We start from the raw sequence: 27,736 nt of genomic DNA, 5'->3' as shown, positions 1-27,736 counted from the left end.
GGGACTATCAAGAGTCTTCTCAAACACCGCAGTTTGAAAGCATCAGTTTGTCAGTGCTCAGTTTTCTTTATGGTCCAACTCACACATATGTACGTGACTATTGGATAAACCATAGCTTTGACTAGATGGACCTTTGTTGACAGGGTAATGTCTCTGCTTTTTAATATGCTGTCTAGATTTACCAGAGCTTTTCTTCCAAGGAGCAAGTGTCTTTTACTTTTATGACTGCAGTCACCATCCACAGTGATTTGGGAGCCCAAGAAAATAAAGTCTGTCACTGTTAATATTGTTTCCCCATCTATTTGCCATGATACAATGGGATGGGATGCCATGACCTTCAGTTTTTGCATGTTGAGTTTTAAGCTAGTTTTTTCACTCTCTTCTTTCACCTTCAACAAGAAGCTCATTAATTCCTCTTCACTTTTTGCCATAAAGGTAGTGTCATCTGCATATCTGAGACTGTTGATGTTTCCCCTACTAATGTTGATTCCAACTTGTGCTTCATCCAGCATTTTGCCTGATGTACTATGCATATAAGTTAAATAAGCAGGGTGAAAAACAAGCAGCATGACAAATTAGTTTCCAAAGCTAGAATCAGTCCGTTGTTTCATATCTGGTTCTAGCTGTTGCTTCTTGACCTACATACAGCTTTCTCAGGAGGCAGGTAAGATGGTTTGGTATTCCCTTCTCTTTAAGTATTTTCCACTGTTTGTTGTTATCTTCACAGTCAAAGGATATACCATAGTCAATGAAGCAGATTTTTTCATTTTCTTGAATTATCTTGCCTTTTCTATGATCCTACAGATGTTGGCAATTTGATCCTTGGTTCCTCTGCATTTTCTAAATCCAGCTTGCAAATGTGGAAATTCTCAGTAACGTAGCAGGTTGTTATGTGAATATTGACAAAGGAACCTTAAATTACATATAATGAGGAGAAAGATGCAGAATACCGAAAACAATATTGAAGAAGAAGAAAGTCGAAGGACTGATACTTCCTGATGTATAGACTTCAGTTCAGTTCAGTCTCTCAGTCATGTCTGAATCTTTGCCACTTATGGACTGCAGCACATCAGGCCTCCCTGTCCATCACCTACTCCCGGAGTTTACTCAAACTCATGTCCATTGAGTCGCTGATGCCATCCAACATCTCATCCTATGTAGTCTGCTTTTCTTCCTCCTTCAGTCTTTCCCAGCATCAGAGTCTTTTCCAATGAGTCAACTCTTCACATCATGTGGCCAAAGTATTGAAGTTTCAGCTTTAATATCAGTCCTTCCAATGAATATTCAGGATTGATTTTCTTTAGGATGGACTGGTTGGATCTCCTTGCAGCCCAAGGGACTCTCAAGCAACACAAGGCATTCTCCAATACCACAGTTCAAAAGCATCAATTCCTCGGCACTCAGCTTTCATTATAGTCCAACCCTCACATCCATACATGACTACTGGAAAAAGCATAGCTTTGACTAGACGGACCTTTGTTGGCAGAGTAATGTCTCTGCTTTTTAATATGCTGTCTAGGTTGGTCATAACTTTTCTTCCAAGGAACAAGGGTCTTTTAATTTCATGGCTGTAGTCACCATCTTCAGTGATTTTGGAGCCCCCCAAAAATAAACTCTCTCACTATTTCCACTGTTTACCCATCAATTTGCCATGAAGTGATGGGACCAGATTCCATGACCTTAGTTTTCTGAATGTTGATTTTTAAGCCAACGTTTTCATTCATCTCTTTCACTTTCATAAAGAAGCTGTTTAGTTTTTCTACTTTTTTTTTGCCATAACTGTGGTTCCATATGCTTATCTGAGGTTATTGATATTTCTCCCTGTGATCTTGATTCCAGCTTGTGTTTCATCCAGCCCAGCATTTCTCATGTTGCACTCTGCATATAAGTTAAATAAGCAGGATGACAATATAAACACTTCACGTACTCCTTTCCCAATTGGGAACCAGTCTGTTGTTCCATATCCGGTTCTAACTGTTGCTTCCTGACCTGCATAAATATTTCTCAGGAGGCAGGTCAGGTGGTCTGGTATCCCCATCTCTTGAAGAATTTTTCACAGTTGTTATGATTCATACAGTCAAAGGCTTTGTCATAGTCAATAAAGCAGAAGTAGATTTTTTTTTTCTGGAATTGTCTTGCTTTTTTGATGATCCAGCAGATGTTGGCATGTGATTTCTAGCTCCTCTTCCTTTTCTAAATCCAGCTTGAACATCTGGAAGTTCACGGTTCATATACTGTTGAAACCTAGTATGGAGAATTTTGAGCATCACTTTGCTAGCGTGTGAGATAAGTGCAATTGTGTGGTAATTTGAGCTTTCTTTGGCATTGTTTTCCTTTGAGATTGGGATGAAAACTGACCTTTTCCAGTCCTGTGGCCACTGCTGAGTTTTTCAAATTTGCTGGCATATAGAGTGCAGCACTTTCACAGTATCATCATTTAGGGTTTGAAATAGCTCAACTAGAATTCCATCACCTCCACTAGCTTTCTTCATAGTGATGCTTCCTAAGGCCCACCTGACTTCACATTCCAGGATGTCTAGCTCTAGCCAAGTGATCACACCATTGTGATTATCTGGGTCTTGAAGATCTTTTTAAAAGAGTGCTTCTGTGTATTCTAGCCATATCTTCTTAATATCTTCTGTTTCTGTTAGCTCCATACTATTTCTGTCCCTTATTGTGCCAAACTTTGCATGAAATTTCCCTTGGTATCTCTGATTTTCTTGACAAGATCTCTAGTCTTTCCCATTCTATAATTTTCCTCTCTTTCTTTGCATTGATCACTGAGGAAGGTTTTCTTATCTCTTCTTGCTTTTCTTTGGAACTCTGCATTCAAATGGGTATATCTTTCTTTTTCTCTTTTGCCTTTCACTTCTCTTCTTTTCAGAGCTATTTTTAAGGCCTCCTCAGACAACCATTTTACCTTTTTCTTTCTTTGCCTCGAGGATGTTCTTGATCACTGCTTCCTGTACAATGTCATGGACCTCTGTTCATAGTTCTTTAGGCACTCTGCCCATCAGATCTAATCCCTTGAATCTATTTATCATTTCCACTGTAAGGGATTTGATTTAGGTCATACCTGAATGGTCTAGTGATTTTTCCTACTTTCCTCAATTTAAGACTGAATTTGGCAATAAGGAGTTCATGATCTGAGCCACATTCAGCTCCCTGTCTTATTTTTGCTGACTGTATACAGCTTCTCCATCTTTGGTTGCAAAGGATATAATCAGTCCGATTTCGGTATTGACCATCTGGTGATGTCCAAGTGTAGAGTCATCTCTTGTGTTGTGGAAGAGAGTGTTTGCTATGACCAGTGTGTTTTCTTGGCAAAACTCTATTAGCCTTTGCTCTAAATCATTCTGTACTCCAAGGCCAAATTTGTCTGTTACTCTAGGTGTCTCTTGACTTCCTACTTTTGCATTCTGTTCCTGTATAATGAAAAGAACATCTTTTTTGAATATTAGTTATAGAAGGTCTTATAAGTCTTCATAGAACCTACAAGAGTAGTGGCTGTGTGGTGCTTGAGTGGCGGTTGCACAGCTCTGGAATGACTGTGAGGAGATACCCCACATCCTAAGGCAAAGTAGAAGCCCCAGCAGGATGGTAGGAGGGGTGAAATCACGTTTTGAATCAAACCCCATGCCTTCCAGACATGCTCAGTGTGCTCAAACATACCTTGTGTGCTCCAGGGCCCAGAGACCCCACAGAGACTGAGATAGATTGTATTTGAGTGTCTCCTGAGGAGGTGCGGGTCAGCAGTGGACTACAGAAGGGGCAAGGGCTCTCGATGCAGTAGATCTGGTTATGACATAAGCTCTCTTGGAGGAGGTCGCCATTGTCCCCACCATAGAAGTGCCAGAACTTACACGGGACTGGGAAACAGACTCTTGGAGGGCACAAACAGAACCTTGTGCACACCAGGACCCAGGAAAAGGAGCAGTGACCCCAAAAGAGACTGACCCAGACTTGCCCGTGAGTTTCTAGTAGTCTCGTGGAAGTGTGGATTGGCCGTGCCTGCAGCACATTCGAGGGCACTGAGTATAGCAGTGTGTGCATGGGGTCTTTTGAAGGAGGTCACCATTATCTTTGTTACCTCCACCATAGTTTTGCCTCAGGTAAAATAACAGGGAGGGAATACAGCCCCCCTCATCAACAGAAAATTGGATTAAAGAATTACTGAGCATGGCCCCACCCATCAGAACAGACCCATTTCCCCCTCAGTCAGTTTCTTCCATCAGGAATCTTTCATAACCTCTTATCTTTCTCCCTCAGAGGGCAGACAGATTGAAAAACACAATCACAGAAAACTAACTAATGTGATCACATTGACCACAGTCTTGTCTAACACAATGAAACTATGAGCCATGCTGAGTAGGGCCACCCAAGATGGATGGGTCATGGTAGAGAGTTCTGAAAAAACGTGCTTCTCTAGAGAAGGGAATGGCAAACCACTTTAGTATTTTTGCCTTGAGAACTCCATGAACAGTATGAAACGCAAAAAGATAGGACACTGAAAGATGAACTCCCCAGGTCAATAGGTGCCCAATATGCTACTGGAAATCAGTGGAGAAATAACTCCAGAAAGAATGAACAGGCAGAGTCAAAACACAAACAGCACTCATTTATGGCTGTGACTAGCGATGGAACTTAAATCTGATATTATAAAGAGCAATATTGCATAAGAATATGGAATGTTAGGTCCATGAATCAAGTTAAATTGAAAGTGGTCAAACAGGAGATGGCAAAAGTGAACATTGATATTTTAGGAATCAGTGAACTAAAATGGACTGGAATGGGTGAATTTAGCTCAGATGGCCATTATATCTACTACTGTGGGCAAAAATCTCTTAGAAATGGAATAGCCATCATAGTCAACAAAAGAATCTGAAATGCAGTACTTGGATGCAATCTCAAAATGACAGAATGATCTCTGTTTGTTTCCAAGACAAATCATCCAATATAATGGTAATCCAAGTCTATGCCCCAACCAGTAATGATTTCTAGACTTACTACTAAGCTACTGTGAGCAATAAAGTGTGGTGTATAAAAGAAGAGACAAAGAGATCAACATAGTAGAGCAGAGAGCCTTGAAAAAAAGACCACAAAAATATAGTCAAATAATCTTTGAAAAAGAAGCAAAGCCAATACAATAGAATAAAAGTAGTCTTCTCAAAATGGTATTAGAGAAAGTGGACATCCACACTACAAATAATAATGATAATCTAAACACAAACCTTATCTTTCACAAACTTTAACTCAAAATAGATAACAGACCTAAAGTAAAATGAAAGTCTATAAAAGTATTTCAAGATAATAGAAGACCTTGGATATGGCAATGGCTTTTTAGATGCAAAAGAAAAGATATGATCTATGAAGTAAATATTTGGTAGATTGTATTTCATTAAAGTTGAAAACTTATGCTCAAGAAACTGAGAAGAGAGTCACACACTGGGAGAAAATATTTGCAACCCAAAATATACAAAGAATTCTTAGAATTGAACAATAAGAAAACAAACAACCTTATTTTTTAAAAGACTGAAGACATTACAGACATCTCACCAGGGAATATTTACAGATAGTAAATAAACACATTAAAAATTGTTTCATTTTATATATCATCAAGAAAATGTAAATTAATACAACAATGAAATAATACTATGTGTCTGTTGAAATTGACAAAATCCAAACACTGATAATATCAAATGCTGGTAAGGATATGAGGCAATAGAAACTCTTATTCATTTATGATGAGAGTGCAAACAGTTCTGGAAGGCAGTTTTGGGACAGGTGGGCTTTTACAAAACTAAACAAACTCTTTCCATAAGATCCATCAATTATGCTTTTAGTATTTATACAAACTTTGAAATATTTCCACACAAAAATCTGTAGGAGGGTATTTATAACAACTTAATTTATAATTGCTAAAACTTGGAAGCAATCAAAGTGTCTGTTAGTAGGTAAATGCATGTATAAACTGTGATATATCTGGACAATTGGATATTATTTGGTATGAAAAATGAACTAACAGGCCTTGAAAAGACATGGAAGAAACTTAAATGCATATTATTAAGTGAAAGAATTTATCTGAAAAGGCTATTTGCTATATGACCCCAAGGTATGACAACTTGGAAAAGACAAAAATATGGAGACAGAAAAAAGAGTACTGACTGCCAGAGGTTTGGTTGGGGGAGAAATGAATAGGCAGAGCACAGTTGACTTTTAGGGGTGAAAATATTCTGTATAATATCATAAAATTGGATGTGTTTGTTCAAATTCTTAGAATTACAGCAACAAGAGTTAACTGTAATATAGATATGGACACTGGGTGATTATATGTCTGTTTAGGCTCTTCAGCTGTAACAAATGTCCCACACTGATAGGATATATTAGTAATGGGGAAGTCTAGGGATATGTCGGCATAAGGTTGTATGGGAAATCTCCATAATGCCCTTCAAATTGCTACTAACCTAAAGCTGCTCCAAAAAAAATAAAGTCTTAATAACAATATTCATGAGTATGTGCTAAGTCGTTTCAGTTCTGTCTGACTCTGCAACCCTATGGACCATAGCCTGCTAGGCTCCTCTGTCCTGGGATTCTCCAGGGAAGAAAGCCAGATTGGGTTGCCTTGCCCTCCTCCAGGGGATCTTCCTGCCCCAGGAATCAAACCTGCATCTCTTGTCTCCTGCACTAGTTAGTGGATTATTTAACACTAAAGCCACCTGGGATACCTAATAACAATATAATACAAAACAAAACAAAAAAAACTACCAGAACCAATCTTATAGAAATCCCTAAACCATTTTGGATTTGGTCACCAGATTCTCCTGCACTAGGTTGCAAGAAAATCTTCTATTGTTTAGCAGTGAAAGCAGCAAAGTCACTTTAAAATACACTAAAGTTTTTTTCTTTTTTTTTTTTTTAAATAACCGGAGCTTGACTTCCAAGGATATCAACATTACCAAAGACTTTTTATGACCTGGGGAAGGATAATTAGTAAACTCCAAATTGAACTTTCTATCTAACTTAAGGAGAGAAGAAAAGATAAGAAACAAGTTTAAAGATTATAGTGAAAGTCCACTAAAAAACTGAGATTTAATCAGTATAGAACACTTTTCTTCTCTTTCTCAAAACTTTATCACCACATCAGTAAGCTTAAGCAAAATTGCAGTGAATTGCAACTAAAACAGTAAAAGACACAGCCACCAGCAGAGTTTCTTAAAGAAACCCAGAACAAGAATCAAAATAAACAAGTAAACAAATAAACAGGCAAAAGCATACAAACAAGGAAATTAGAGAAAATGAAATTTCTGACATGTACAGCTATAGCAAACAGGAAATAAGGCCCTATTCCTAGCCAAATTAACATACAAATCCACACTGAATGTCAAATAATGTCAGTTCCTAATACCTGATACATCTTGTTGAACATTCAACAGAAAATTACAAAGCATGCTGAAAATTAAGCAAAAAAAAAAAAAAAAGAGAGAGAGAGAGAAAATTCAGAGTGAAGAAGTAAAGCAAGCATTAAAACCAGACTCAGATAAACCACATATTTTTGAATTGGTAAACAGAGAACTTAAAATAACTGTGATTGATCAAAATTCAGGAAGTTTGGTCAAGATGGTAGAATTAGAAGACCCTGAACTCATCTCCTCCCTCAGTCACATTAAAAGTAAAAGTTATAGAGCAATTATTATTCTGAAATCTAACACAAAAGATTTTCCATAACTGAAGGTATAAAGAAGGAACCACAGCAAAATGGGTAGGAGCAGCAGAGATATGGTATACTCAAAACCCACATTCAGGGGTAGGCAACTCACAAACAAGAAGGTAACCAGAATTGTAAAAGTTGCCCCCAAGAAATGAGAATTTGAGCCCCACATTGACTTGTAGCTCTGGAGTCCCTCCCCAAATGAGTCTTGCATCAAATGAGTCCCCAGAATGCTGGAATGTCCTGACTTTGAGGGCCAACAGGGTTTGCCTTAAAAGTCAGAGTACAAAAGATATTCCACTCTTAAAAGGGACAAGGCAGTTCTAACAAACTCTGAGACCCAGCACAGAGACAGCAATTTTAAAGGTCCTAAACCAGACCTTGGAGAAGGAAATGGCAACCCACTCCAGTGCTCTTGCCTGGAGAATCCCAGGGATGGGGAAGGCTGGTGGGCTGCCTTCTATGGGGTTGCACAGAGTCAGACACGACTGAAGTGACTTAGCAGCAGCAGCAGCAGCAAACCAGACCTGCTTGATCTCAGAGAGGCAGGAGGTCCCTGGTACAAACCCTGAGGTGGTAACCATTTTTGGAGCTTGTTCTACCCTGCAGGCACTGGTAGCTCATGGCAAGGGCCATTTGGACTCCTCTCTCTGACTTTCCTGGTGGTTCAGATGGTAAAGAGTCTGCCTCCAAAGTGGGAGCCATGGGTTTGATTCCTGGCTTGAGAAGATCCCCTGGAGACAGAATGGCAACTCACTCCAGTATTCTTTTCTGGAGAATTCCATGGACAGGGGAGCCTGGTGGGCTACAGTCCATGGGGTGGCAAAGAGTCAGACAAACTAAGTGACTAACACTTTCTCTTTTCTTCTTCACTACTAGCACCAGGACATAACCTTGCACACTAGCTAATCCCAGGACCCCAAGACACAAGTAATCAGTCTTCTAGAGATCCAGTCTTGCTGACCATGAGAATGGCATCAGCCCTTCCTCCAGGTCTCATAACCAGTTTTTGTTTTTTTTTTTTCTTCCCCATGATAGACCCTACTCCCAGCAGGATAACAGTCCCAGGAATTTCAAGACTATGGCCACATCTACCAATAAACCAGCACTAGTCCCAGGAACCTAGACCCATAGCCTCCCACGGAGACCATCATCCCTCCCACTTATGGGCTGGCATTAACCCCAGAATCACTCAGATCCTGCAGCCAGACATGCCAGGACTCAACACTGTCAACCAACTGGCAGAAACTAACTCCAGAAATCCTGGGCCCTACAGCCAGCCACACTGGAACTGGTCTTACCCAAAAGCAGGTTACCACCAGCCCCAGGACTCCTCAGGCAAGGCAACCAACTTCTCCTTAGTAATGTCTTGGTCACCAGAGACTGGTAGTCTCTGCACAAGGCAGAATATGAAAGTCAACCAGGCCAAGGACTAGACCCAGCTACCAACACACCACGGTATTCATCCCTACCACAACAGAGGGCCCAACCCAGCCCACACAAGGTCAGTTTTAGATTATAAGCTCTAGTGACCAGACGGGAGTATGTTACTAGGCCCTATAGGACATCTTTTATATGCCTCTACTTCTTCAAACTGGGCAATGTAACCAATTAACCTAATACATACAAACAATACAGAGAATCAGGCAAAATTAAGCGGCAAAATAATATGTTCCAAAGTAAGGAATAAGATAAAGCCCCAGAAGAAGAAACAAGTGAAGTGGTGATAAACAATCTATACTAATATAGAGTTCAAGGTAATGATCATAAAGATGCTCAACAAACTCAATATAAGAATGGATGAGCACAGTAAAAAGATTAACAGAGTTAGAAAATATAAGGAAGAAGCAAACAAAGCTGAAGAAAATAATAATTGAAATAAATATACACAAGAAGTATTCAAAATTAAATTAAACATTATGAAGAATAGATCAGTGACTGGAAGACAGATAAACAGAAATCACTCAAGCTGAACAACAACAAAAAATAAAACAGGGATTAAAAAAGGAGGACAGTTTGAGTCATCTGAGGCAACATCAAATGTACAAACTACTGCTTTATAAGGCTTCCAGTACAAAAAGAGAGAAAGTGGCAGAGAAAACATGCAAAGAAATAAAAGTCAAAAATTTTCCAAACCTGGGTAAGAAAACAGAAAGGCCCAGAATACACATAGAATCCCAAATAAGATTAATCCAAAGAGGCCCAAACAAAGACCCTTTGAATTAAACTGGCAAAAATTAAAAAAAAAAAAAAGTAATAATAAAACAAATAACAACAATAATATTAATAATAAAAAATGGCCACTAAAATAAGAAAGATAGAAGCAACTAGATATATACAATGGAACTCCTAAAATTACCAGCTGATTTTGCAGCAGATACGTCACAGATGAGAAGAGAGTTGTAAAGTGTATTTAAAGTGATGAAAGGAAAAAGGCTACAATCAAAACAAACAAGTGAACAAACAAATACAAAATACCCAGCAAGGTTATCATTCATATTTTAAGGAGAAATAAATTCTAAAGACAAACAAAAGCTAAAAGTGTTCAGTACTACTAAATTGTCTCCACAAGAAATATCCAAGGTATTTCTCTGAGCAGAAAAGACCACAATTGGAAACATGAAAATAACAAAAAGAAAAATTGTATTGTTAAAGAAAATACACAGCAAATGTAGATCACTTATAAAACCAGTAGGAAGATTAAAAGAGAAAAGGAATAAAATAATGTATATCCATAATAAGTAGTTATAGACTAAAACTAATACAAAAATAAGTAAAATATAATGTTAAAAAAAAACAGTAAAAATAGTGAAGGGGAGTAAAAATATAGGACTGATAGCATGTTTTAGAACTTAAGCATGTATTCTTAGTCACTCAGTCGTGTCCAACACTTTGCGACACTATGGACTGTAACCCGCCAAGCTCCTCTGTCTGTGGAGTTTCTCCAGGCAACCAAACTTGAATGGGTTGCCATCCCCTTCTCCAGGGGATCTTCCCAACCCAGGGATCAAACCTAGGTCTCCAGCATTGCAGGGGGATTCTTTACCGTCTGAACCAAGGAAGCCCAAGAATACTGGAGTGGATAGCCCATCCTTTCTTCAGGGGATCTTCCCAACCCAGGAATCAAACCAGGGCTCTCCTGCATTGCAGGTGGATTCTTTACCAGCTCATCTCCCAGAATTTAAGAGCTCAACAAATTAAAGCAATATACATATGTATGTGTATATATACATAAGATACTGTATATAAACCCTGTGGTAGCCACAAACCAAAAACTGGTAATAAACACACATGCTAAAAAAAAAGAAGAAAAGAATCCAAACATAACAATAAATAAATTCATCAAATAACAAAGGGAGCAAAAGAAACTAAAGAGACAAAAAATGAAATTCTAAAACAACCTGAAAATAATTAACAAAATGACAATAAGCATATACCTATAAATACTTGCTTAAAAAGTAAATAGATTTTAAATGTTCTAATTAGAAGACATGAAGTGGTGGAATGGACACAAATAGAGGAACCACATATATACTGCCTACAAGAAACTCACTTTAGCTCAAAACTAACATAAGCTGCAGGTGAGGGGATGGAAAAAGACATTTCATGAAAATGCAAACAGATAGCTGGAATAGTAGTATTTATATACTACAAAGTAGACTTTGAAACAAAGACTATAACACAAAAGACAAAAGAAGACATTATATAATGATAAAAGGATCGATTCAAGAAGAAGATATAACAGTTGAAATAAATGTAAACACACCCAACATAGGAGCACCTACATATTAACAAATATGAAGAAACACAAGGTATCACAATAATAGTAGGGACTCAAATACCCCACTTACATCAATGGACAGTTCATCCAGAATAGAAAATCAGTAAGAAAACCCTGAACTTAAATGACATTAGATTAGATAAATTTATATACATAGAGTATTCCATCCAAAAGCAGCAGAATAGCATAACATTCAAAGGCATATGACCCATTTTCCAGGACAGAAAAAAATGCAAAGTAAGTTTCATTAAATTTAAAAAGTTTGATCATTTCAAGCATATTTTCCACCACAAATCTATGAAACTAGAAATCAAGTGAGCATATATATATATATATATATATATATATATATATAATCAAGTATATATTTAACACTGCAAAACAACAAAAAAAATGTGGAGGCTAAACAATATGGTACTAAAAACCAATAGGTCAGTAGTGAAGGAAACAAAGGAAATTTAAAAATACCTAGAGGCCTAGATCTGATAGATAGAGTGCCTGATGAACTATGGAATGAGGTTCGTGACATTGTACAGGAGACAGGGATCAAGACTATTTCCACAGAAAAGAAATGCAAAACAGCAAAATGGCTGTCTGGGGAGGCCTTACAAATAGCTTTGAAAAGAAGAGAAGCGAAAAGCAAAGGAGAAAAGGAAAGATATAAACTTCTGAATGCAGAGTTCCAAAGAATAATAAGAAGAGATAAGAAACCTTCTTCAGCGATCAATGCAAAGAAATAGAGGAAAACAGCAGAATGGGAAAGACTAGGGATCTCTTCAAGAAAATCAGAGATACTAAAGGAACATTTCATGCAAAGATGAGCTCGATAAAGGACAAAAATGGTATGGACCTAACAGAAGCAGAAGATATTAAGAAGAGATGGCAAGAATACACAGAAGAACTGTACAAAAAAGATCTTCACGACCCAGATAATCATGATGGTGTGATCACTCACCTAGAGCCAGACATCCTGGAATGTGAAGCCAAGTGGGCCTTAGAAAGCATCACTACGAACAAAGCTAGTGGAGATGACGGAATTCCAGTTGAGCTATTCCAAATCCTGAAAGATGATGCTGTGAAAGTGCTTCACTCAATATGCCAGCAAATTGGAAAACTCAGCAGTGGCCACAGGACTGGAAAAGGTCAGTTTTCATTGCAATCCCAAAGAAAGGCAATGCCAAGGAATGCTCAAACTACTGCACAATTGCACTCATCTTACACACTAGTAAAGTAATGCTCAAAATTCTCCAAGCCAGGCTTCAACAATATGTGAACCGTGAACTTCCTGATGTTCAAGATGGTTTTTAGAAAAGGCAGAGGAACCAGAGATCAAATTGCCAACATCCGCTGGATCATGGAAAAAGCAAGAGAGTTCCAGAAAAACATCTATTTCTGCTTTATTGACTATGCCAAACCTTTGACTGTGTGGATCACAATAAACTGTGGAACATTCTGAAAGAGATGGGAATACCAGAACACCTGATCTGCCTCTTGAGAAATTTGTATGCAGGTCAGGAAGCAACAGTTAGAACTGGACATGGCATAGCAAACTGGTACCAAATAGGAAAAGGAGTTCGTCAAGGCTGTAGATTGTCACCCTGTTTATTTAACTTATATGCAGAGTACATCATGAGAAACACTGGACTGGAAGAAACACAAACTGGAATCAAGACGGCTGGGAAAAATATCAATAACCTCAGATATGCAGATGACAACAACCTTATGGCAGAAAGTGAAGAGGAACTCAAAAGCCTCTTGATGAAGGTAAAATTGGAGAGTGAAAAAGTTGGCTTAAAGCTCAACATTCAGAAAACGAAGATCATGGCATCCGGTCCCATCGCTTCATGGGAAATAGATGGGGAAACCAGTGGAAACAGTGTCAGACTTTATTTTTCTGGGCCTCCAAAAATCACTGCAGATGGTGACTGCAGCCATGAAATTAAGAGATGCTTACTCCTTGGAAGGAAAGTTATGTCCAACCTAGATAGCATATTCAAAAGAAGAGACACTACTTTGCCAACAAAGGTTCGTCTAGTCAAGGCTATGGTTTTTCCTGCGGTCATGTATGGATGTGAGAGTTGGACTGTGAAGAAGGCTGAGCACCGAAGAATTGATGCTTTTGAACTGTGGTGTTGGAGAAGACTCTTGAGAGTCCCCTGGACTGCAAGGAGATCCAACCAGTCCATTCTGAAGGAGATCAGCCCTGGGATTTCTTTGGAAGGAATGATGCTAAAGCTGAAACTCCAGTACTTTGGCCACCTCATGAGAAGAGTTGACTCATTGGAAAAGACTCTGATGCTGGGAGGGACTGTGGGCAGGAGGAGAAGGGGACGACAGAGGATGAGATGGCTGGATGGCATCACTGACTTGATGGACGTGAGTCTTAGTGAACTCCAGGACTTGGTGATGGACAGGGAGGCCTGGCGTGCTGTGATTCATGGGGTCAAAAAGAGTCGGACAGGACTGAGTGACTGAACTGAACTAAACTGAAGCTAGTAAAATGTAAGATAAATATCAAAATAGAAAAAATGAAATAGATCTTTAAACTACAAAAGATAAATAAGAGAAAGAGCTAGTTTTCTAAAAAGAAACAAAATTGATATTCCATCAACTAGACTCATCAAGAAAAAGAGAGGATCAAAATATATAAAGTTAGAAACCAAAAAGGAGTAGTTACAACTAATCAAAAATAAATCCAGATATTTAAACAACAGCAACACCATTGTTACAGAAATTAAAAATGGCTTTGATGGACTCATCTGTCACCTGGGTACAGCCAAGGAATGAATCAGCGAGCTTGAAAATTGGGTAATATAGACTTTCCAAACTGAGATTCAAAGAGACAAAAATAATGGGAGAATTGAACAATGATATCCAAGCACTGTAAGACAATTACAAGTGGTATAATATATACTTAGTGAAGATACTAAACAAAGAAGAAAAAGAAAAGCACCAGAAATATTTGCAGTTACAATATCTAAAATCTTTTCAAAATGAGTAACAGTCACCAAACCATAAATCAAGATAGCTCAGAGAATACTAACCAGGAAAATATGAAGAAACCAATACCTAAGCATACAATATTCAAACTCCAAAAAGACAAAGGAAAATATCTTCAGTGAAACTGGGGTTAAAAACCCCTTAACATGTATTTTAGGTAGAAACTAGGATAATAATCATATTGTTCATGGGGTTTTCAAGGCAAGAATACTGAAGTGGCTTCAGTCTAGTCAAAGCTATGTTTTTTCCAGTAGTCATGCATGGATGTGAGAGTTTGACTATAAAGAAAGCTGAGTGCCGAAGAATTGATGCTTTTGAACTGTGGTGCTGGAGAAGACTCTTGAGAGTCCCTTGGACTGCAAGGAGATCCAACCAGTCCATTCTAAAGGAGATCAGTCCTGAGTATTCATTGGAAGGACTGATGCTGAAGCTGAAACTCCAATACTTTGGCCACCTGATGCAAAGAACTGACTTATTTGAAAAGACCCTGATGCTAGGAAAGTTTCAGGGCAGGAGGAGAAGGGGATAACAAAAGATGAGATGGTTGAATGCCATCACAGACCCAATGGACATGAGTTTGAGTAAACTACGGGAGGTGTTGATGGATAGGGAGGCTTGGCATGCTGCAGTCCATGGGGTTGCAGAGTCAGACACAACTGAGTGACTAAACAACAACAAATCCTTCAAAAGAGGAGACATATTTTCATAGACAAATATTGAAGGAATTTATGGCCAGTAGACTTACCTTGCTAGATGTGTTAAGAGAAATTCTCTAGAGAGAAGGAAAATTACATAGCATAAGTACATAGCATACACATTGGATATACACAAAGAGGAAGTACCTCAAAGAATAAGCAAAGGTGAAATAAAACATGTTTTTTTTCTTATTTTTATTAACCTAATAGGAAAAAAATGTGTTCAAAGTAACAAAAGCAACTGTACTGAGTGATTAACAAATAATAAATACTAAATAAAACAAATGACAACACTGTTACAAAAGATGCATGTGTGTGCTAAGTCGCTTGTTATAATAGATTGGAGGGAGGATTTGGAAATAATCTGTCATAAATTAGAGCTACTCTCCAAGTAATATGTTAGAGTGTTATTTGAAAGTGGATTTAAATTAGTTGTAAAGGTCTATTGCAAATCTAGGGTAACTACTAAAGACAATAAAATGAAAGTAAAATTAGCATGCTAAGAGGGGATAAAATGGAATCATATATAATGCCCACTTGAAATAAAAATATTGTTTTTATTAAAATTAAAAGCTCCTATGTGAAAGACTAAGATATTAAGAGAATTGTGATAAATTACTTAATGGAAGAAAATATTTAAGAAACAAAGATGTGATAAAGGATTAGTAACTAAAATATACAAATAATCCTTAAAAAGCAAAAAGAAAAGAAAGAAGTAAACAATTTAATTCAAAAATGAGGAAATATATAAGAAGACTTCATATCAAAGAAGATAAATTAGTGAAAATTAGCATATAAAGTGATGCACAACTTCATGGAATTAGGAAGTTGCAAAAATGAGATAACATTGTACACCTATTTGAACATCTTATATAGGAAAACCTGACAAGATAAGGTGCTGGAGAGTATATCATGGAGTTCCATTATGCCTTCGATGCTGGTAGAAATTCAAAATGATGCAGTTATTTTGCAAGTGTTAAACAGTCTCTAAAAATCTAGACATAGTCTTACCATATGATCTAGCAAATCTCCTCTTAGGTATTTACCCAATTGTGTTGATAACTTATCTCTACACAAAAATCTCAGGCTTCCTTGGTGGTTCAGCAGTAAAAAAATCCACTTGCCAATGCAAGAGATGCAGGCTCAATTCCTGGGTCAGGAAGACCCCTGGAGAAGAAACTGACAACCCACTACAATATTCTCACCTGGGATATCTCACACATAGGTGGGTCACAAAGAGCAGGACATGACTTAGCAACTAAACAACAACATACAAAAACTTACACACAGACATTTACGGCAGTTTTATTTATAATTGCCAACTAGAAGCAACCAAGCTGCTCATCAATAGGTAAATAGATAAACTATGGTATATTTGTATGTATGAAAAATGAAATATTATTCAGCAATAAAAAGAAATAAGCCATGAAAAGCCATGAAAAGCAGAATTAAACACTCAAATGCTCAGTCCCACAGTCACGCCTGACTCTTTTCCAATCCCATTGATTGCAGCCTGCCAGGCTCTTTTGTCCATTGAGTTTTCCAGGCAAAAATGCTGGAGCGGGGTGCCATTTCCTTTTCCAGGGGATCTCCCTGACCCAAGGGTTGAACCCATGTCTCTTGTGTCTCCTGCATTGGCAGGCGGGTTCTTTACCACTAGCACCACCTGGGAAGCCAAAACACTCATATGTACATTGCTAACTGAAACAAGCTAGTCTGACAAGGCCATCAACTGTGTGATTCCAGCTGTATGTATCACATTCTGGAAAGGGCAAAACTGTGAAGACAGTACAAATATCCATGATTACTAAGGGGTTGGGTTGAAGGAGGAAGGAGAGAGAATAGATAAAGAGGAAATGTTTAGATTATACAGAATTGTAAAACTATTCTGTATCACACTGTAATGATGTGTATATAACATTATGCAGTTATCAAGACCTATCAGATCAGATCAGATCAGTCGCTCAGTCTTGTCTGACTCTTTGCGACACCATGAATCGCAGCACGCCAGGCCTCCCTGTCCATCACCAACTACCGGAGTTCACTCCGACTCACGTTCATCTAGTCAGTGATGCCATCCAGCCATCTCACCCTCTGTCGTCCCCTTCTCCTCTTGCCCCCAATCCCTCCCAGCATCAGAGTCTTTTCCAATGAGTCAACTCTTTGCATGAGGTGGCCAAAGTACTGGAGTTTCAGCTTCAGCATCATTCCTTCCAAAGAAATCCCAGGGCTGATCTCCTTCAGAATGGACTGGTTGGATCTCCTTGTAGTCCAATGGAATCTCAAGAGTCTTCTCCAACACCACAGTTCAAAAGCATCAATTCTTCGGTGCTCAGCCTTCTTCACAGTCCAACTCTCACATCCATATATGACCACAGGAAAAACCATAGCCTTGACTAGACGGACCTTTGTTGGCAAAGTAATGTCTCTGCTTTTCAATATGCTATCTAGGTTGGTCATAACTTTCCTTCCAAGGAGTAAGAGTCTTTTAATTTCATGGCTGCAGTCACCATCTGCAGTGATTTTGGAGGCCCAGAAAAATAAAGTCTGACACTGTTTCCACTGTTTCCCGGTCTATTTCCCATGAAGTGATGGGACCAGATGCCATGATCTTCGTTTTCTGAATGCTGAGCTTTAAGCCAACTTTTTCACTCTCCTCTTTCACTTTCATCAGGAGGGCTTTTTAGTTCCTCTTCACTTTCTGCCATAAGGTTGGTGTCATCTGCATATCTGAGGTTATTGGTATTTCTCCCAGCAATCTTGATTCCAGCTTGTGTTTCTTCCAGTCCAGCGTTTCTCATGATGTACTCTGCATATAAGTTAAATAAACAGGGTGACAATATACAGCCTTGACGAACTCCTTTTCCTATTTGGAACCAGTCTGTTGTTCCATGTCCAGTTCTAACTGTTGCTTCCTGACCTGCATACAAATTTCTCAAGAGGCAGATCAAACAGAGTGAAACAATGTAAATTATATACTTTAGTTACTCTTAATTTCCAATATTCATTAATTCATTGTAACAAGTTATATTACTTCTAGATATTAATAATTGGGGAAACAAGGTGTGAAAATGGGAGATGAGGCATATGGGAACTTTGTGTACTATCTTCTTAGCTTTTCATTAAATTTTAAAAATAAAATGTCTAAAAATAAAACAAGTAACAAATCAAGCTTGTTATCTAGAAAGAAATGGTCAATGGGCATAAAATAACTTTTTTAAAAAGCAAATGAAAATATTTATAATAAGAATGACCAATGATTTCATTTTATGAAAAGATAAATTCAATTTTAAAGTTTATTTCTGCCATGAACCTTTTCCAGATTTTTAACAACTTTTGTTTTCCTTCTGTCTGACCCTGGATCTTGGTGGCTGTGACTTCCTTACAGTCTATTACATCAGGGTTGATAATCTGTATACTTGCATGAGTTGAATACTATTCTTTACATTTGGATGTATGTATTCTATGTTTCTAATTTATACTCCACAAAATTGGAAGCTGTTAGTAAGACTGTGTCTTTACAACCTCAGTAATGTCAACTATTGCTGAAATAATGCCTTTGTGTTAATTGGCTATCTCCTCATTGATCAGTTTTTGTAATGTTTGGGTCCTCCTTTCCTGAGGAAATTATGACTTGTAGATCCCTATCATTCACTTCCATAAGAGGGAGTTTTATACATCAAAGGGAAGTTATCAGTATAGTAGTGAGGAGTACAGGTTTTGGAACCAGACCATCTGCTTTACCTCTTGCTCCCACTGGTTTTATATGTGAGACTTTGAACAAAGAACTGCATTCCTCCAAGCATGTCTGTGTCATCTGAGGATAAGAATTAGTTATAGACAAGGCAATATTATTGCATACTGATGTCCATCATAGTATACCCTGCTAACACCTCGGTCTCTCTAGGTGGCATTTCCTTTGATAAAGGAAATATTATATTTCTACATTTAAAATATAATGAGCACTTCTTAAATTAGATTAACTCTTAGATGAGATATGCCTTACTATTTTTGAAAGTTCTCGTAAGTTCATACATTCATTCAAAGTAAAATCTGTTGATATTAATTTCCATGCCCTATTTAAAAAATAATTAATTAGGATTATATTTTTATATATTCATTAAATTTCTTCATTTTATATCTTAGAGTTTTAAAGCATCATCATTTAAAACTCTCACATAGCAAATAAAAATATAAGGTGTTTTTTTTTTAATTTGGTAATATTTTATTTTTTTTTTAATTTTAATTAAATTTAATTTTATTTTTAAACCTGAAACACTGTATTAGTTTTGCCAAACATCAAAACGAATCCACCACAGGTATACAAAATTATAAAAATAATGATCCTCAATTCCTATTACAATCTAATAGATAATTAACACTTCAATGCCTATTGTCTCTATAATTTAAAAAAAAGGGTTATTAAGATAAGATGGAAAATTGAACAGTTTATTCTAAAAAATGAAACTCTTAAAAATGTCTTTTTATTATTAATTATTTCATAGTAACAAGAGACATTTTTACCTTTTAATTTATAAGAATAAAGAGAAAGTGGAGATACCACAAAAATTATTTGTGTTTTCACTAAAATGAGAAATCATATCAAATTTTGAAACACTTATCTCAAGTAAAATATGGAAAGCTACAAGAGATAATGAATAATAAGAGTAGTATAAATCATTTATGCCCCAAAGTAGTATAAAACCCAAAAATATACTGCAATGATTTTGTCTGGAACATTATATTTATATAGTTTTCAGTTTATTTTATGCATAATATTAGATATTTTCTTCAAAGGTAAAGAAGAATAAAAAGAGTAATCATGATTTTTGTGAGATAAATAATAAAGCATTATTAAAAACTAAAGTTATTGTGAATTATGTCTTAACTTATAAAATGTATTACTTTGCTAATAATGACATTATTTAAGAATAACAGAGCTGATAACTTTGAGGGATGGAGTGTGAGCACGTTTTCACTAAAATTAAAGAGATTTTCAATATATAAATACAAATTAAGACTTTTCCTATTTTCAGTATTTGAATTTAGACATATGTAGGTTTTTAATTCTAGTTATTTTAATCTAGCAAGAGATATTCACAGTATATATAAAATGTTCAATCCTTTCCAAGTGACATAAATTCATAAGAGAAATACACACACATATCAATTAAAGGTTTATTATACACCAGAATCTACATCCACTGATTCTCCATCCAGAAGTATAAAGAAAACATAACATATTTTTTTCCATAATCAACTGTAGTCCTTTTGAGGTTCTCATCTTATTTATTAGTATTGAACTAAAATGCTAAATTGAGATGAATCCAGTAATCACATTTCAATTTTAATAATCTCTTTTCCTTGAGTAATCCAGCTTCATTTATTTAAATCTCCAGGCTTTCCGGCATCCTCCCCTTTCTCTTTCTTCCTGACAATGATATATGTGGAAGGAGGGCTTACACAACCTCCAAGGCAGGGTGGTGGCAAAAAAGTGACCTATCATTTTAGGTTTCATATTGAATGTTAGCATTGTCTTTCAATTCCTGTGGTATCTGTAGCAATAGTCTTTTCACCTGCTACTGCTCATTCTCCTGAAATTAATGGTTTAGAACAGGGGCCAACCCCTGAGCCATGGACAGGTACTGGCCTATGGCCTGTTCAGAGCCAGGCCACACAGGAGAAGGTGAGAGGCAGGCAAGTGAACAAAGCTTCATCTGTATTTGCAGCTGCTCCCCATTGCTCGCATTACCACTTAAACTTCTCCTCCTGACAGATCAATGTGGCGTTAGATTTTCAGAGGAGCATGAACTCTACTATGAACTGCACATGCAAGGGATCTAGAATCTAATGCCTGCTGATCTGAGATGAAGCTGAGATGGTGATGTTAACACTTGGAAGCTTTTGCAAATACAGATTATCATTAGCAAAGAGGTTTGACTGCACAGAGACCATAATAAATCAATTGCTTGCGTACTCATCTTAAAAGTTTATCAGTGAGTGACATGTGACAATTAAAGGGCATCTGGTGGCAGGTTTTAAATCATAATCCAGCACTTAATTTAATCTGAGAGCGGCCCACACGTTATTTTATTTACCACTTTCATACATGGCTCATTCCCAAACTATGCACTTATTGCAGTCACAGTTTTGGTAGGCTCTCAAGCTAACCCTAGCTAAAGTGAGTAAAAAATAAATATCATTAGAGAGCTTCTTTGAAAAATGTGAAAGACTGAAGGATAAGACATTGGAAAAAAAAGTTGCATTTTAAAGAAAATACCAAAGACCTACCTAAATAATGGGTTCATTGCAACAAGTGAGTCACATTCTCCAAAGCTGCTTTGTATAATATATGGCAACTGTTTGTGGGTATCCAACAAAGCCATGTAAGCTTCAAAACTGTTTTGCCATATGAAGACCAAGCATCCTGAATTAAAACACAAGCCTTTGGAATTTTCCAGAAGAATAAATGTGAACAAGGAGAACAGAAGCAATTTTGGGCTCCAAAATCACTGCAGATGGTGACTGCAGCCATGAAATTAAAAGATGCATGCTCCTTGGAAGAAAAGTTATAACCAACCTAGATAGTATATTAAAAAACAGAGACATTACTTTGCCGACAAAGGTCCATCTAGTCAAAGCTATGTTTTGTTTTGTTTTGTTTTGTCATCATTTATGGGTGTGAGTGTTGGATCATATAGAAAGCTGAGTGCAGAAGAATTGATGCTTTTGAACTGTGGTGTTGGAGAAGACTCCTGAGAGTCCCTTGGATCGATTGGGCCAGTCAATCCTAAAGGAAATCAGTCCTGAATATTCACTGGAAGGACTGATGTTGAAGCTGAAACTTCAATACTTTGGCCACTTGATATGAAGAACTGAGTCATTGGGGGAGATTGAAAGCAGGAAGAGAAGGGGACGACAGAGGATGAGATGGCTGGATGGCATCACTGACTCAATGGACATGAGTTTGAGTAAGCTCCTGGAGTTGGTGATGGACAGGAAGCGTGGCGTGCTGCAGTTTATGGGGTAGCAAAGAGTCAGACACAACTGAGCGACTGAACTGAACTGAACGGAACCACTTTTATCAGATGTGTCTGTACTGAGAGCATCATTCTTAGTGACTAACCACAAGTACTCAATATGCCAGCAAATTTGGAAAACTCAGCAGTGGCCACAGGACTGGAAAAGGTCAGTTTTCATTCCAAATGCTCAAACTACCACACAATTGCACTCATCTCACATGCTAATAAAGTAATGCTCAAAATTCTCCAAGCCAAGCTTTAGCAATATGTGAACTGTGAACTTCCTGATGTTCAAGCTGGTTTTAGAAAAGGCAGAGGAACCAGAGATCAAATTGCCAACATCCCCTGGATCATGGAAAAAGCAAGAGAGTTCCAGAAAAAACATCTATTTCTGCTTTATTGACTTTGCCAAAGCCTTTGACTGTGTGGATCACAATAAACTGTGGACAATTCTGAAAGAGATGGGAATACCAGACCACCGGACCTGCCTCTTGAGAAATCTGTATGTAGGTCAGGAAGCAGAAGCTAGAACTGGACATGGAACAACAGCCTGGTTCTAAATAGGAAAAGGAGTACATCAAGGCTGTATATCGTCACCCTGCTTATTTAACTTCTATGCAGAGTACATCATGAGAAATGCTCGACTGGAAGAAACACAAGCTGGAATCAAGATTGCCGGAAGAAATACCAATAACCTCAGATATGCAGATGACACCACCCTTATGGCAGAAAGTGAAGAGGAACTAAAAAGCCTCTTGATGAAAGTGAAAGAGGAGAGTGAAAAAGTTGGCTTAAAGCTCAACATTCAGAAAACGAAGATCATGGCATCCGGTCCCATCATTTCATAGGAAATAGACCGGGAAACAGTGGAAACAGTGTCAGACTTTATTTTTCTGGGCTCCAAAATCACTGCAGATGGTGACTGCAGCCATGAAATTAAAAGACTCTTACTCCTTGGAAGGAAAGTTATGTCCAACCTAGATAGCATATTGAAAAGCAGAGACATTACTTTGCCAACAAAGGTCCGTCTAGTCAAGGCTATGGTTTTTCCTGTTGTCACCTATGGATGTGAGAGTTGGACTGTGAAGAAGGCTAAGTGCCAAAGAATTGATGCTTTTGAACTGTGGTGTTGGAGAAGACTCTTGAGAGTCCCTTGGACTGCAAGGAGATCCAACCAGTCCATTCTGAAGGAGATCAGCCCTGAGATTTCTTTGTAAGGAATGATGCTAAAGCTGAAACTCCAGTACTTTGGCCACCTCATGCGAAGAGTTGACTCATTGGAAAAGACCCTGATGCTGGGAGGGATTGGGGGCAGGAGGAGAAAGGGACGACAGAGGGTGAGATGGCTGGATGGCATCACTGACTCGATGGATGTGAGTCTGAGTGAACTCTGGGAGTTGGTGATGGACAGGACGGCCTGGCGTGTTGTGATTCATGGGGTCGCAAAGAGTCGGACATGACTGAGCAACTGAACTGAACTGAACTGAACCACAGTGCTAAAACTAAGAATCCCTTTACTGTCAGTGATATATAGCTGACTGCTGCTAATGACATTCATCATAAACTTGTAGGAGAGGCTACAGTTGAAAAGGTGGCATGAGTTCCTCTTTTGATTAGCACCATAATTAGTCAAATTGATTAAATAACAGAGAATACTGAGCAGCAATTATTAGACAGGATTAATGAGTTACTGTGGTCTGCACTCCAGGTTGACAAGTCTAAGGATATTGACAACAAGGAAACAATGCTTTTTTTGTGTGTGTGTGAGATATATTTTTCAGGAAGATGTGCTTGAGGGTATGTTATGTGCACTCTTGTTAACCAACACCACAGCTGCAGAACCATCTAAGCCTTTGAATGAGTACACATCAGGAAAATGAGACTAGTCATTTTGTGGCAGTGTATGTATAGACAGAGCACCTGCCACGACTGGATGGCTTTCGGGTGTCCCTGCTTGGGTAGAAGAGGAAGCTTCTGAATGTGAGTCTATGCACTGTTATCCATAGAGAAATGCTGGCTAGCCTAAAAATGTCACCTGAATTTAACAGTGTTTTGAAGGATATGATTAAGTAAAATTGTTGTGGGGAAGAGTCAATTCTGACTCAATATTGTGTCTATTTGTTTAACTTTAACCTTTCTTTCCCACTGCTTTTGTTTACTAGAAGAATACTGTTTATACATAAAGGCCTGCCTCAGGGAACTCTGACCCTCTGTCAGAGTAAAACTCAACTGTCTTTATTCAGAACCCTATCCACCTGTGGATGGCAGGAAGGAAGAAATTAACACATCCCCTTCCCAAGGTTTGCTATTTTTTATTTATTTTTTTGTTTGTTTTGCTTTACTTCCTTACCTCTCCCCATCTTTGTTCTGTAAAAGAACCTGGCATCCAGAGACCCAGGTAAGATGATTATTTTGAGACATTTGTCTGCCATCTTCTTGGTCAGCTGGCTTTCTGAATAAAGTTATATCCCTTGCCTCAACAGCTCATTCCTCAGATTTATTGGCCTGTCATGCAGCAAGCAGGGCAAGTTTGGACTTGGTAACAAAATGATCAACCATATTAAAGTACCTACCCTTAACTCATGTCTGTTTGTGCAGCTTTGTGAGGAGACAGATGCAGAGCACACATATGTTCTCTTATACATGGAAATGAGACAGTTTTCTAAATGTAGGTCACTGGCCAGAGTTTTTGAGTTACAAGGGACGCTCCAGAGATTTCTTTTTTTTTTTTTTTTTAAATTTTACATAATTGTATTAGTTTTGCCAAATATCAAAATGAATCCGCCACAGGTATACATGTGTTCCCCATCCTGAACCCTCTTCCCTCCTCCCTCCCCATTCCATCCCTCTGGGTCGTCCCAGTGCACCAGCCCCAAGCATCCAGTATTGTGCATCGAACCTGGACTGGCAACTCGTTTCATACATGATATTTTACACGTTTCAATGCCGTTCTCCCAAATCTTCCCACCCTCTCCCTCTCTCACAGAGTCCATAAGACTGTTCTATACATCAGTGTCTCTTTTGCTGTCTCGTACACAGGGTTATTGTTACCATCTTTCTAAATTCCATATATATGTATTAGTATTCTGTATTGGTGTTTTTCTTTCTGGCTTACTTCACTCTGTATAATAGGTTCCAGTTTCATCCACCTCATTAGAACTGATTCATCAGTTCTAATGAATCAGAGATTTCTTAAAAAAAAAAAAAAGTCACCACTGGCAGGGCATTTCAGACACACAGAATGAGTTGCAAAACTTTGTTACTGTTACTTGCAACAAACTCAATCTGTCACTTCAGGAAAGAATAACAGCTGTCTTCAAGTCAGTGGACGAAGTCCCTGCATTCAAAGTCAAATTGGAATTATGGGGATGATGAGTGAACACTTGTATTTTTGGCATGTTTTAAACATTAGCAGAGGTTTGAAAGATAATGATCCAGGGCCTACTTTCTCCTAGCTGGTGCATAATCATCTATCTCAGCTTTCAAAAGAGTTTGAGCATTACTTCTTAACCACAAAAGGCACCCAAACTGGGAAGCAAGGGATTCTTGAGACATTTGTGAATAAGCTAGGTGAATCCACTTTTAACTGTGCTAGAATGGGATCAATTCCTTGAGATGACAAGTAATGATGTCCTTAAAAGTGTATTTGAGACAGCTCCAAATCTCCACATATTCTGGATTAAAATAAAAGCTGAATATCCTGAGACTGTCACAAAATCACTGAAAAGCCCACTTCCATTTCCAACATCCTATATTTGTGAAGCAGGGTTTTCTGCAGTGACAGCAACCAAAACAAGATTATGGAATAGACTGGACACAAGCAACATACTTTGTGTGTCAGTGTCTCCCATCACTCCCAGATGGGACTATCTAGTTGCAAGAAAACAAGTTCAGGGCTCCCACTGATTCTGCACTGTGGTGAGTTGTGTAATTATTTCATTATGTATCACAACGTACTAATAATAAAATAAAGCACACAATAAATGTAATACATTCGAGTCATCCCCAAACCATCCTGTCCCCTGGTCTGTGAAAAAAGTGTCTTCCACAAACCCAGGCCCTGGTGCCAAAAAGTTTGGGGACTACTGGTTTAGAAGTTCTGGATGGCTGGTTTTATGTTGGCTCTATTCTCCCTCAACTCAGTTGGGTCAAATGATTTTCCCTGAGACTCCACTTGAGCTATTGTTGGAGTTTCTACAGCTTGGAAATATAAATCACATTTTTCTACTCCTTCTCATTTTTCTGGCTTGCCCTGAATTCTGTGACTACTTCACCATTTTGATACCCACTGGAAAGGTCCTCAGCAACCAACTGTCACATAACCTCCTTGAGAGCAGATGGCAATTCTGGATTCCAGTTGTTTGCTACATACCCCACTGGACTGTTACCAACAACAGTTAAATGTGTGCCCTCCTTTCATGTGTGAACTAGAACATATTCAGGTATTCTGGGATTTTACAGCATCAGTATTGTCTGTTATATGAACCCAAGCTTTCTTGTTGTCTTCTCATGTTAAGAAATGTAAATATGCTTTGCTCTAATGAAGCTATTTTCATCAAGAGCAACTTTGGGTCTGTTCAGGAGTGAATTTATTTGGGGAGCAAAAGGATGGGAAGCCTTCTACAATCAACTTGGAAACTTATATAAGGCTTCCTGGAAGAGGTGGTTCTTGAGTTTTCTGAAAGTTGAAAGGAAATTAGCCAAGTGAAGAGGAGGGGAGAAGTTTTCCAGAAGAGAACAAAACTAGTGAAGTTGAAAAATAAAAGACACAATTAGAAGAGGCATGAGAGCCACAAACTTCAGTGTTTGGAATGATTAAATGGGTGCCATGACATAGTGGGAAGGGAAATAGACAGACCACTATTCTGAGTTTCCTATCCAGGAAAAGGGAGTTGAAATCTATCCTTGAAGGTAATACAAAGCCACTCATGTGTTCTAAGCAACAAGGTGACATAGCCAGATTCCTGATGTCCTTTATAATATGAACATGGTGGGCTGTTAAAAAGGCACCTTATCATATTGGCACTCCCTGTACCTGTCTCAATGTTAGAAAACAGAAGAATAAAGATAGCCTTACCCCACAGAATTGTAGAATAAAGTTCCTACCTACAATGGAAAGTCCATGTTGTGTATGATACAAAACCAGAAGCCAAGAGCTGCCAGCTAGAGGTAAATTCAGACCATAAATATTCTCTTCTACTGAATTTATTTTCATCCCAAATTTATTTTTATACATTTCCTAAGATCTTACACTTTTTTGCCTCGAATCACTCTCAACATTTTAACCACTTCTCTCCAGGAAGTATACAGAATGAGAGGATCGCAAACCGTATCTGAGCATGGTACCATCTGTTTCTGTTTTCCTAAAGCATTCCATAATAGGCTGGATCAGAAAGGACAGATACTTGGCAGAGCCTATGACATGAACTTTCACTAGGTGATTTTGTCTATTTCTGCTGAACTAATGTTAAAGCCAAAGCTTTTCTAGTAATTGGACAAAATGGCATCATAAGCAGTAGAACATTATGCC

The sequence above is a fragment of the Bubalus bubalis genome, chromosome 13, assembly GCF_019923935.1.
Source record: "Bubalus bubalis isolate 160015118507 breed Murrah chromosome 13, NDDB_SH_1, whole genome shotgun sequence".
NCBI classification, from domain to species: Eukaryota; Metazoa; Chordata; class Mammalia; order Artiodactyla; family Bovidae; genus Bubalus; species Bubalus bubalis.
This window is presented reverse-complemented; position numbering follows the sequence as displayed.